This window comes from Piliocolobus tephrosceles, chromosome 15, assembly GCF_002776525.5.
Source record: "Piliocolobus tephrosceles isolate RC106 chromosome 15, ASM277652v3, whole genome shotgun sequence".
Taxonomy (NCBI): Eukaryota; Metazoa; Chordata; class Mammalia; order Primates; family Cercopithecidae; genus Piliocolobus; species Piliocolobus tephrosceles.
In genome coordinates this window covers 4571342-4584448 of record NC_045448.1, presented here as the reverse complement: position 1 = coordinate 4584448, position 13107 = coordinate 4571342, and positions in this window count along the sequence as shown.

Genomic DNA, 13107 nt, shown 5'->3' with positions numbered 1-13107 from the left:
TGGAGAGGATGTGGAGAAATAGGAACACTTTTACACTGTTGGTGGGATTGTAAACTAGTTCAACCATTATGGAAAACAGTATGGCGATTCCTCAAGGATCTAGAACTAGATGTACCATATGACCCAGCCATCCCACTATTGGGTATATACCCAAAGGATTATAAATTATGTAACTACAAAGACACATGCACACGTATGTTTATTGCGGCACTATTCACAATAGTAAAGACTTGGAATCAACCCAAATGTCCATCAGTGACAGACTGGATTAAGAAAATGTGGCACATATACACCATGGAATACTATGCAGCCATAAAAAACGATGAGTTTGCGTCCTTTGTAGGGACATGGATGCAGCTGAAAACCATCATTCTTAGCAAACTATCACAAGAAGAGAAAACCAAACACCGCATGTTCTCACTCATAGGTGGGAACTGAACAATGAGCTCACTTGGACTCGGGAAGGGGAACATCACACAATGGGGCCTATCATGGGGAGGGGGGAGGGATTGCATTGGGGAGTTATACCTGATATAAATGATGAATTGATGGGTGCTGACGAGTTGATGGGTGCAGCACACCAACATGGCACATGTATACATATGTAACAAACCTGCACGTTATGCACATGTACCCTAGAACTTAAAGTATAATAAAAATAAATAAATAAAAAAAAATAAAATCTCATCTCTTTCTAAAAAAAAAAAAAAAAAAAAAGCAATTTCTCATCCCAAGTTTTGTTCTAAGATTGCAGAATTCATTCCTATTTTCAGGCTTCACTTCTAATTCCATTTATCTTGCTATTTCCATCATATCTTCAGTTACTTTCTCTACTGAAGTCTTGAACCCCTCAAAGTCATCCATGAGGGTTGAAGTCATGTTCTTCCAAACTTCTGTTAGTGTTGATATGTTGACCTCTTCCCATGAATCACAAATGTTCTTAGTGGCATCTAGTGTAGTGAATCCCTTCCAGAAAGTTTTCCATTTACTTTGCCTACATCCATCAAAGAAATCACTATCAGTGGTGGTGATGGTCTTATGAAACGTATCTCTTAAGGAATAAGACTTGAAAGCAAAAATTAATTATGATATGTAGACTTCAGAATGGGTGTTGTGTTAGCAAGTATGAAAACAACATCAATCTCCTTGTACATCTTCATCAGAGCTCTTGGGTAACCAGGTGCATTGGCAATACCCAGTAATATTTGAAAGAAATCTTTGAGCATTAGGTATCAATAGTTGGCTTAAAATATTCAGTAAACCATGCTGTAAATAGATGTGTTGTCATCCAGGCTTTACTTTTCCATTTACAGAGCACAGGAGGAGTAGATCTAGCACAATTCTTAAGGGCCTTACAATTTTCAGAATGGTACATGAGTATTGGTTTCAACTTAAAGTCACCAAATGCATTACACTAACAAGAGAGGCAGCCTGTCCTTTGAAGTTAGGAATTGACTTCTCTTCTTAGCTATGAAAGTCCTAGATGGCATCTTCTTCCAATAGAAAGCTGTTTTGTCTACATTGAAAATCTGTCATTTAGGATAGTGCCCTTCATCAAGGATCTTAGCTTGAACTTTTGGATAACTTGCTACAGCTTCTTCATTAGCACTTGCTACTTCGTGTTCTATTTTTATATTATGAAAATGGCTTTTTCCCTTAAACCTCATGAATCAGGCTCTGCAAGCTTCAAACATTTCTTTTGCCACTTCCTCACCTCTCTAAGACTTCATAGAGTTAAGCAAAATCGGGGCCTTGCTCTGGATTAGGCTTTGGCTTAGATAATGGTGTGGCTGCTTTGGTCTTCTGTCCAGATCACTCAAACACTTTCCAAATTAGCAGCAAGACTGTTTCCTTTCTTATTGTTCATGTGTTCACTGGAGTAACACCTTGACTTTCCGTCAAGAACTTTGTGTTTGCACTCCCCAGTTGGCTAACTGGTGCGAGAGTCCTAGCACTTGGCCTGCCTTGGCTTTCAACATGCTTTCCTAACTAAGCTTGATCATTTTCAGCTTTTGATTTAAAGTGAGAGACATGTGACTCTTCGTCTCACTTGAACAGTTATAGGGTTATTAGTTGGCCTAATTTAAATATTGCAGTGTCTCAGGGACTAGGGAGGCCCAAGAAGAGGCAGAGAAATGGGGGAATGACGAGTTGTGGAGCCGTCAGAACTGCCCAGCATTTACTGATTAAGTTAACCATTTTATATAGGCATATTTTGTGGTGTCCAAAAGCAATTAAAATAGTATCATCGAAGGTCACTGATTCTGATCACAGATCATTATAATGACATAATAATGATGCAAATGTTTGGAATATTTCTGGAATTACCCAAATGTGACACACAGACACAGTGTGAGTACATGCTGTTAGAGGGTGAAGCTGATAGACTTATTTGTCACAGGGTGGTGACAAAACTTTCATTTGTTAAAAAAAAAAAACCCCACAAACTACACGCAAAACACAATAAAATGAGTTGTGCCTTACTTACCTACAAATAGCAAACTGCCCTTTCTTCCCCCTTTATCCCATGCTGTGGTTCTCCACTGACATCAGCATCCATGTAACTTCAGTCATCTCATACACAATGCAGGATAATCCTGACAGGCACTGATTGGCCATCCAAGAGCCATTTGGGGGAATACTCAGGAGAAACTGTGCATCACAGTGGGATGACTTAAGCAGCATTCATAGGCCTGCCTCATCTTTCTTGTTATTTTCTCCTGGACTTCCCTAGTATTTACAGTTTCTGTTAGTAGATTAGCCCCTTTGTCTATGATTTATCCACTAGGCTATGTCAAAGTGGAGAGTGCTAGAGTCAACGTAGAGAGCTGTCTTGGAGTCTAGTCCATGAAATACCTCAGTGAATTTTTGAACAGGGACAACCAATAAGTTATTGAAATGCAGACAGATCCTTGAAAATTAGGTAAGAGTACATTTTGTGTTTTAGAGACCTGGAGGAAAGAACTAAACCTTCTGAGATATGGGTCTGGTCACAGGAGAATGGACTCAAGGTGAAGGATAAAAGCAAAAGGCGTGGGGACAGTGGAGCGAGAAAAACAAACCTAAAAACAAAGCTGGTGTTGCCGGACATGAGGAATCCCTGAAAACAAATATCCACCTTTGATCACATCAAGGACTATTCCAGGCACAGATATTCATGACCAGTGCATTCAGTTGGAAGTTCTGCATAAAGACCTACTACACGGGCACTAACTCGTACATTCAAAGTTACAGATAATGGGACCACAGGCACCCTGAAACACTTGGTGGTGGGCCCCCAGACTTGTCCCAGCTGTCCTGGCAGAGCCTAGAGAAAGCTTCTACTCCCCCACTCTCCACCACTGGACACCTTCATTATACATGGACCACACTTCTGTGGGCACGAATAGAAAGACCCAAACCAGACATGGAAATTCTAACTATTCACAGCATCCACTACCTTTTTCATTCATTCAAGAAATTGTTGTTGAGTGCATACTTTGGGCCAGGTCCTGCTTTAAGTACAGAGCATCAAGTAGTAAACAAAACCGAAAAAAACAGATTCTCTGGTGTCTGACTAGCCACTACAGGCAAGGCACATGCAAGGAAAGATGTATCAATACTGCCCCAGAGAAGCATATGGTCTAGTGGACAATAATATACATGTGCATGAGTAAGCATATCTCAGGCGTTCGAGTGTCCCTGAAAGACGGGCAGGAGCGGGCGGGAGGAAGATACTCTGTTTGCAAGTGACAGTGGATATTCCATACCGGAGGGAGCCTGGGAGCTGGACCTTGACTACATGAAGAATATGCGTGTGGGAAATAGAGTCACAGCTTCCCATAAGGAGCAATTTGTCTATGCCACATCGGAAGGGTAGAAAAGAAGAGAAGTGTATTGGAGAAGACAAATTCGTAGATGATCAGAGCTTAAGGAGGGGGAACAAAAACAGTGGGAAGCTGGTTTGGGTCAGACCGTGCCCAGTCTGAAGTCTCAGCTTCAGCATCAGCAGAAGCAGGTCTGATGGGAGAAGGGGAGGCAGATTTTTGTTTTTGAGAATAACGAGTTTTGCAAATAGATAACCAAACATAATTAGTATAATTTGATAAAACTGAAAGTCAGTAGAGCTTAAAGGGACAAATATATAAAGTGACCTTTGTACTTAAATCCAATAATATTGTCATTTTGTTGTATTATTATTTTATTTTGACAATTATTAAGCAACCACTAACTCACTGACCTCTCTTTTATCCTCAGATAGTAAAGAGCTAAAGTTTACTGTACTTTAGTCTGAATGATCTGAAATCCCAAGATGCTAATATTTTTAAAACAGATGATATATAAAAATACACTTCTCTTTTATTTAGGAAAAATAAAGGCATAAACAACCCAAGACATTATGTGCCAAGGAAGGGGCCTGACAGTTCCCTGACGTGTGGGTTGTGATGTCCATTTGTCAAGTCCACCTTTCATTCAGTAGGAAAACAAGAATCGTGATTCTTTGATATCTGTACACCCAAACATGTGTGATTGACTTCTATGAGTGTGCAAGACCTAAATTATATTAATTATACTACTTATATTAATCTTGCTTCTTCGAAATTGCTATTGATTAATAAACCACCTAGTTGCACTTCTGATTTTCTAACCAATCTCCCTGTAAATTAAACACAGAATACACACACACACACACACACACACACACACACATTTTTTCGAGAACCAAGAAACCACTGATTAGTAGTATGAACACTTTAATAGAGTGCTGCTTTAAAAAATTTCAATCAAACTTAAAACCATACTTATTTAAATAAATTCTGCAAGCCACTTTAAGCTGTGGAAATTTAAGGTTGTCAATATATTGAATCCTAATTAAGCATTAGAAGTACAAGTATATTGGCAAAATATTACACATGTAAAACGAATCTCTTGGGTTTTACATTTATGACCAAGAACAAATATGGTCCTTGAAATGTGCTACTAAAACCACACAGTGTCTATTTTTATGAATCCAAATTGCTTCGTATCATTGTTAGAGGAAGTGAGTTAGACTCATGCCCCTTTGACATTTGCAAGGCCCGTGACCGGACAGAAATCAGCAAGAGCTCCTTGTTCCTCAAACCCTCATGGTTTCATCACCAACTCCTCAGATCGTTTTGAAGACAGTGCTCACTGAAAATAGCCAAGAGGGGCCAGAGAGGGAGAAGATGCGTGTCATTATAAAGAGAAGAACGGGAGAATGAGTGAATCAAATATGCTCTTGAAGATGGTAAATAATCCACTCACAGCCAGTTTCTCTAAACTTCTTCAGGTGGTAAGCTGGAAAATACTACAGTGTGCACTGATCAATCTCCTGTCTAAAATATTTTTTTCAGTAACATTTGTGATGGTTTACACAGGAATCTAATTATAAAGAGACACCTCAATAGTTTAATGATAAACTGTACTTTATTTAAAAAAACAAGTGTTGAAAATAAAAATCTCAAAAATCCTGCCAAAATTAAACATTTGGTTTAGCAAAATATTGACTACATGTGATCATCATATACAGATTTAGCCATCATGTCCTATGTTGCTAAATCTTCTCTCAGTTTTCAAGCTGATGTCAAAAAAAGATTGAAATAGTAGTTTGTTGTAATAATAAATAAATTGATAAAAGTAATTGTGTTTGTGCTACACTACTGTTGTCTTCTCTTTTATTGTTAAGTTCTGTTTGTTTTTAAAATGCAGTGTACTGTCAAGCAATTAGAAAACACATTCATACATGAGCAAAATATTTTTAAATTATTATTGCCATTTTAAACATCTGACACTAAGTTTGGACTGCTATAAAAAAAAAAGTGCCATAGTCTGGGTGGCTTAAACAATGCACATGTATTTCTCACAATTCTGGAGACCTGGAAGTCTAAGACTAAGGCACCTGCGGATTCACTATTTGGTGAGGGCCCACTTCCTGGTTCATAGGCAGCTGACTTCTCCTTGTATCCTTACATGGCAGAAAGGGGTGAAAAAAGTCCTCTGGGGTCTCTTTTATAAGGGCCCTAATACCATCTATTAGGGTTCCACCCTTATGACCTAACCATCTCCTGCAGCTCCACCTTCTAGTGCCATCACACTGGGGGTTAGGATTTCAACATATGAATAAGGCGGGTGAGCATGAACATTTATTGCAATGCCATGGACAACTTTATTATGTAAACAAAATATATGGATATTATTTTGCTACACACAACTTAATTTGACTTAAAACACTTAGTATGTTCTATATTGTCAACTACTCTACTTGAATGGTGAAAGAGAATGACATTCTTCAAAATGGTAACACTTTGAAGTAGCTCACTTCAAAGAAAAAATATTTTGTTTAAAATATGTTCTAAAAAGTTAAGAAACAAAAAAAGGTAGTCTTACGTTGGTATCATTTGTAGTATGGCAGAATTTCTAACCAAAGGATTATTTAAGGCCGTGAAAACAGTCAAAGTTAGAAAATAATGTTTTTTTTTTTTTTTTTTAATGGAGGGAGTTTCTTTGGTGTTTCTAAGTCAGAATATAGCTTTTCTGCTTAAATAATAGGGTTTTTGCCGAGTCCAGTGGCTCTTGCCTGTAATCTCAGCACTTTGGTAGTCCAAGGCAGGTGGATTGCTGAGTGAAGAAGTTCAAAATCAGCCTGGGAAACATACTGACTAAAAATAAATAAATAAATAGCTGGGCTTGATGGCATGTGCCTGTGGTCACAGCTACTTGGGAGGCTGAGGTAGGAGGATGCTTGAGCACTGGAGGTCAAAGCTTCAGTGAGCCATGATTTTGCCACTGCACTCCAATCTGAACAACAGAGCAAGACACTGTCTCAAAAAATAAGGGGGGTTTCCAAAAGTATAGATATTAAGCATTATTTTTTTCTGATTTGGGCAACGATGGAATGGCATCGCTTTAGGAGAGGATGTCAGTGGGCAGTCGTATCCAGGCTGGCTGGTGGCAAGCAAGGGAATGGACCAGGAAAACCATGACAAGGAGGTTCACTTCTAGGCTTGCAGCAGATTTTAAGAATCAAAGCACAAAGTTTGCAAATTTGCATGGGTTATGAAGTATGTATGAAGAACAGACAGAAGAGAGGAATTGCAGACAAATAAAGAAATAAAGACCCTACAGAAAGCAACACTCACAGATTTACAGCAAGAGAAGTAAATCTCTAGTACTATCCCAACACCAAGTCGTGACAGAGACAATCTGTGATTTTCTGGCCACAACTTTTGTATTTTTTCTCAGTAATATCAACATCCACAGAGTTTCCTAATAAATCAGGCAGTTTCAGACGTCTTTGCCATTGTACATTTTCCTTGTGTTACATGTGCATTCCTCCATCCTCCATGTAGCCAGAGCAGCCATTCAACAGTCTGGATGGGAACTCTCAAAGCCTAGGGGCTATTTAAAGGCTTGTCTAAGTAACTGAGTCCTCAGTCATGCTCTCCATCCAAAATTTTACATGAAAAATTGCAAGATTATAATTGACACACACTATGTCTACAACATATATAACATGGCTTGGCTGTTTGCCCCCACCCAAATCTCACCTTGAATTGTAAAAATCTAATCCCCACATGCTGTAGGAGGTAACCGGTGGAAGGTAATTGGATTGTGGGGGTGGGTCTTTCCCATGCTGTTCTCATCATGCTGAATAAGTCTCACGAGATCCAATGGGTTTATAAAGGGGAGATCCCCTGCACATACTCTCTTGCCTGCCGCCATGTAAGATGTGACTTGCTCCTCCTTGCCTTCCACCATGATTGTGAGGTCTCCCCAGTCATGTGGAACTGTGAGTCAATCAAACCTCTTTCCTTTATAATTACCCAGTCTCAGTTATATCTTTATTAACAGCAGGAGAACAGACTAATACAATACACATTATGTCAATTTCATTATCTAATATGTTTATGTCTTAATTTCTAAATATTTCATTATATTCATAACCAATTCAGATGCTTGTATTTCCTTAGTTTCATACTCACTTAGCCAATTTTCCATAAGGGTTGCTGAGAAAGCACAGCCAACCATAACATATCTCAAAAGCAAAATTATGCAATTCCTTTCAAACTTAAAGCAAAACAAATAATTGTATATAGATATGTAGATATGGATTCACTGAGTGCATCTTACAAAATCTGTGTGTTGGGTGTGGAGAGTTGTCTACACAGATGCCCTGAGGATTTGTAAACAGCCCTGCTCCCCTTGGGAACCTGGTTAACAACTCATTATTGGACACTGCTTAGGTGTCAACTCTTCTGAAAAGCCTTCCCTAATCCCCTCAGATGGTGACTCTTTTCACTCGATTTCTCCCGTATCTGCCACATTCTGCTGTAATTATTACACTGTGCTTCTCCTCCCAGATTATGGCTTCTTGGCATTAGTATCTACATTTTATTCTTTCTTTTATTCCCAGAACCTGTCCAAGATCCTAAAAAACGTATACAGCTTAGTAAATATTTGTTGAATTTAGACAAAACTACCAACACCAAAACAAGAATTAAAAAAACTAAAAGGAAAGACAAGACATTTCAGTACTTAAAAAATTTAGCAACAAGACCAAAGCATAGATGGAAGGTTTGTTTCTTAGCCAGAGAACTTTTGCCATCTTTTTTTCTTAGCTAGAGGAATTTTGCCAAGTGCCTAAGTTTAAAAAAAAAAAAAAAAAAAAAAATCAATGAGCTCTTATCACTTAATCAACTTGTATTGAGAAGTTACTCTTTAAAATGGCCTATCCTCTCTAGTGAGGACAGAGAAACAAGTAAAATATCCTCAGAAAGTTTATAGCCAGTAGTGAAAATCTAATGAAAATATAAACCTTAATATTTGACAAATAGTACAGTAATGAAATATTCACAACAGTTTGGGAGAAGAGTTTCTAGGAAAAGGCTCAAGGTAGCTTAAGGCAAGTAAGATTTGCACTGTGTATTGAAGAATAAACAGAACTCCACTGGCTTGGAACAGAGACAGACAAGGCAGAAAAATATATAAGCAAAGGTAGAATGAAGTGGGAATTTCCAAATAGTCTCACATGACTGGAAGGAGAGCTAGCCACCACAGGAAATGAAAGCATATGCGTGATTGGCCCCCAGTGATAGGGTCTTGCTGAACTTGTATTTCGTTCTATAGCAAACCATCAAATGTCTCATTTTTGCATACAGATACATGTGTACTTGTAGGAGTACTTACAAAGATGTAGCTCTCATATAGGAACATAAATTAAACAGTAACTTATCTAATAGACACATAAATATGGATGGTTAAAGAGGGTGAATTCTGAAGCCAGTTCATTTGAATTCAAATTCCGACTCTTCTCCTTAATAAATGAATAATCTTGGACATGTTACTTAATCATTTTATGCCTCGGTTTACTAATATGAATGAATGAGATGTTATTAATGACCTCAGTGAAATATTGTGTTAAATCATGTAAAATCCCTGGAAGAAGACCTGGCAAAAATTTTCAATCAGTTGTATTCATGGTCTTTCCATAAAGCATGTGAGCAGCTCAGAGCAGGAATGGTTCCTTGCACTCACGTTTCCATCTCTCAAATAAACAAGCAGTTTCAGACTCCTCTGTACTCCTGGGTTTTGCATCTAAAGATTCAGCCAATCACAGACGAAAAATGTTCTGAAAAAAAAGGATGGTTGCATCAACACTGAACATGTTTAGAGTGTTTTTATCTCATTATTCCTTAAACAATACAGTGTAACAATTACATAGCACTTATGCTGTATTATAGTGTAATCTAGAGATGACTTAAAACATAGTAGAGGATATGCATAGATTGTGTAGAAATACTGTGTTATTTTATATTGAGGACTTGAGCATCTGCTGATTTTAGCATCCACTGGGGTCATGCAACCAATCCTTCGCTGATAGTAAAGGAAGATTGTATAGGAATTTAGCCAATGTATGTTAAGAATCTGATAGAGGAAAATACTAAACATGTCTAGATAAACTTACTTTTTGGGGGAATTAATCTGTCCACTTCCTGCATCTTAAATCTTTTTTATTAAAGCTGTGTAAAACCATTTTGCATTCCATATGATGGCAGGTCTCCCCTGGCTCTGCATTTGGCCACTCTCTAGTTCCTCAGTTTGTAATGTTTGAGGTAATTCACTATTTCCCTGAGACCTAATCGTTTATCCTGCTAAGTTCTGCAACGCTTTTCAGTGCAGCTCCATCATCTATCAGCATTTCCTGTCCCTATTCTTACTCTGCAAATACATTAGGTTAAAGGACATGTTATGTCTGCATTCTAAAACCTAGCATAATGCTCTGCACAATCATGTGCAAAGTTAGCACAGTAACTGCTAACTGTTAGCAGAGTAACAAGTATGTTCAAAGTTAGCAGAGTAACTAAACAGTCTCAAGAAATAGTGAATAACCTCAGACATTACAAACTGAAGAACTAGAGAGTGACCAAATGCAGAGCCAGGGAAGACACCACTGTCATATGGAATGGAGACAATTGTTGGATGGACCCAGTGGGAGGTAATTGAATTATAGGGGAGGGTCTTTCCTGTGCTGTTCTTGTGACAAGATCTGACGGTTTTATAAGGGGAAGTTTCCCTGCACAAGCTCTCTCTTTTGCCTGCCACCATCCACATAAGATGTGACTTGCTTCTCCTTGCCTTCCACCATGATTGTGAGGTCTCCCTAGACATGTGGAATTGTAAGTCCATTAAGCGTCTTTCTCTTATAAATTGCCCAGTCTGGGATATGTCTTTATTAGCAGCATGAAAACAGAGTAATACAGTAAATTGGTACCAGTAGAGTGGGGCACTGCTGAGAAGATACCCAAAAATGTGGACGTGACTTTGGAACTGGGCAACAGGCAGAAGTTGAAACAGTTTGGAGGGCTCAGCAGAAGACAGAAAAAATGTGGGAAAGTTTGGAACTCCCTAGAGACTTGTTGAATGGCTTTGACCAAAATACTGATAAGGATATGGACAATGAAATCCAGGCTGCAGTGGTCTCAGATGGAGATGAGGAACTTGTTAGGAACTGGAGTGAAGGTGATTCTTGCTATGTTTCAGCAAAGAGACTGGAGGCATTTTGCCCCTTTCCTAGAGATTTGTGGAACTTTGAACATGAGAGAGATGATTTAGGGTATCTGGTGGAAGAAATTTCTAAGCAGCAAAGCATTCAAGAGGTGACATGGGTGCTATTAAAGACATTCAATGTTATAAGGGAATCAGAGCATAAATGTTTAGAAAATTTGCAGCCTGACAATGTGACAGAAAGGAGCATCCCATTTTCTGAGGAGAAATTCAAGTTCACTGCAGAAATGTGCAAAAGTAATGAGGAGCTGAATGTTAATCCTCAAGACAATGGGGAAAATGTCTCCAGGGCATGTCATAGCCCTTTATGGCAGTCCCTCCCATCACAGGCCTGGAGGACTAGGAGGAAAAAATGGTTTTATGGGCCAGGCCAAGGGTCCCCTTGCTCTGTGCAGCCTAGGGACTTGGTGCACTGTGTCCCAGCCACTTCAACCATGGCTAAAAGGAGGCAAGGCACAGCGTGGGATGTTGGTTCAGAAGGGTACAAGCCCCAAGCCTTGACAGCTTCCACACGGTGTTCAGCCTGCAGGTACACAGAAGCCAGGAATAGAGGTTTGGGAACCTCTGCCTAGATTTCAGACAATGTATAGAAATGCCTGGATGCCCAGGCAAAGTTTGCTGCAAGAGTGGGGCTCTCATGGAGAACCTCTTCTAGGGCAGTACAGAAGGGAAATGTGGGATTGGAGCCCCCTACATAGAGTCCTCACTGGGGCACTGCCTGGTGAAGAGGGCCACTGTCATCCAGACCCTGGAATGGTAGATCCACAGATAGCTTGCAACGTATTCCTGGAAAAGTCATAGACACTCTTTGGAAGGCCATGAAAGTAGTCAGGAGTGGGGCTATCCCCTGCAGAGCTACAGAGGTAGAGCTGCCCCAGACCATGGGAACCCACCTCTTGCATCAGTGTGACATAGATGTGAGATATGGAGTCAAAAGAGATGATTTTGGAGCTTTAAGATTTCATGCCCTACTGGATTTTGGAACTGCATGGGACCTGTAGCCACTTTGTTTTGGTCAGTTTCCGCTTTGTTTGGCCATTTGGAATGGCTATATTTATTCCATGCTTGTACGTCCATTGTATCTAGGAAGTAACTAACTTGCTTTTGATTTTACAGGCTTATAGGTGGAAAGGGCTTGCCTTGTCTCAAATGAGACTTTGGACTGTGGACTTTTTAGTTAATGCTGAAATGAGTTAAGATTTTGGGAGGCTGTTGGAGAGGCATGATTGATTCTGAAGTGTGAAGACATGAGATTTAACAAGGACCAGGAATGGAATAATATGGTTTGGCTCTGTGTCCTCACCCAAATCTTATTTTGAATTGTATTCACATAATTCCCACATGTTGTGGGAGTGACCTGCTGGGAAGTAATTGAAGTAAAGGAGTGGGTCTTTCCTGTGCTGTTCACGTGATAGTGAATAAGTCTCATGAGATCTGATGGTTTTATAAGGGGGTGTTTCCCTGCACAAGCTCTCTTTTTTTGCCTACCACCATCCACATAAGATGTGATTTGCTCTTCCTTGCCTTCTACCATGATTGTGAGGCCTCCCCAGCCATGTGGAATTGTAAGTCCATTAAACCTCTTTCTTTTGTAAATTGCCCAGTCTAGGGCAGGCCTTTATTAGCAGCATGAAAATGGAGTAATACAATGCTTTTTAACTCTTTGTAGAGAATGACCCACATGAAGATGTGACAGGTCGTGTCAACTGCACTGCTGATGCTCTTTACTATTTACTTTCTAGGTGGAAGATTATGATGCTTTCTACTCAATAGCAATTACTCCTTCCTGACTGATTTAGAGCTCTGTGGAGAGAGCAAGCTTCCCCTCTCTCTCTTGTGCTTCAGCAGCTCAAGTCTCAGATTCACTTCTGTGCTCTCTGCTTGGTGCTTCTCCCTACCTCTTCCTTTGGCTCCCTCATTCTTTTATCTCTGAGACTGAGGGAACTTCCATGCCTTTTTCATGAGAATCAATGTGCAAAATTCCTCGGAACACCCCAGAAGGAAAGTGGTCAACACAACCACAGATGTAGTTTAGTCATGTGA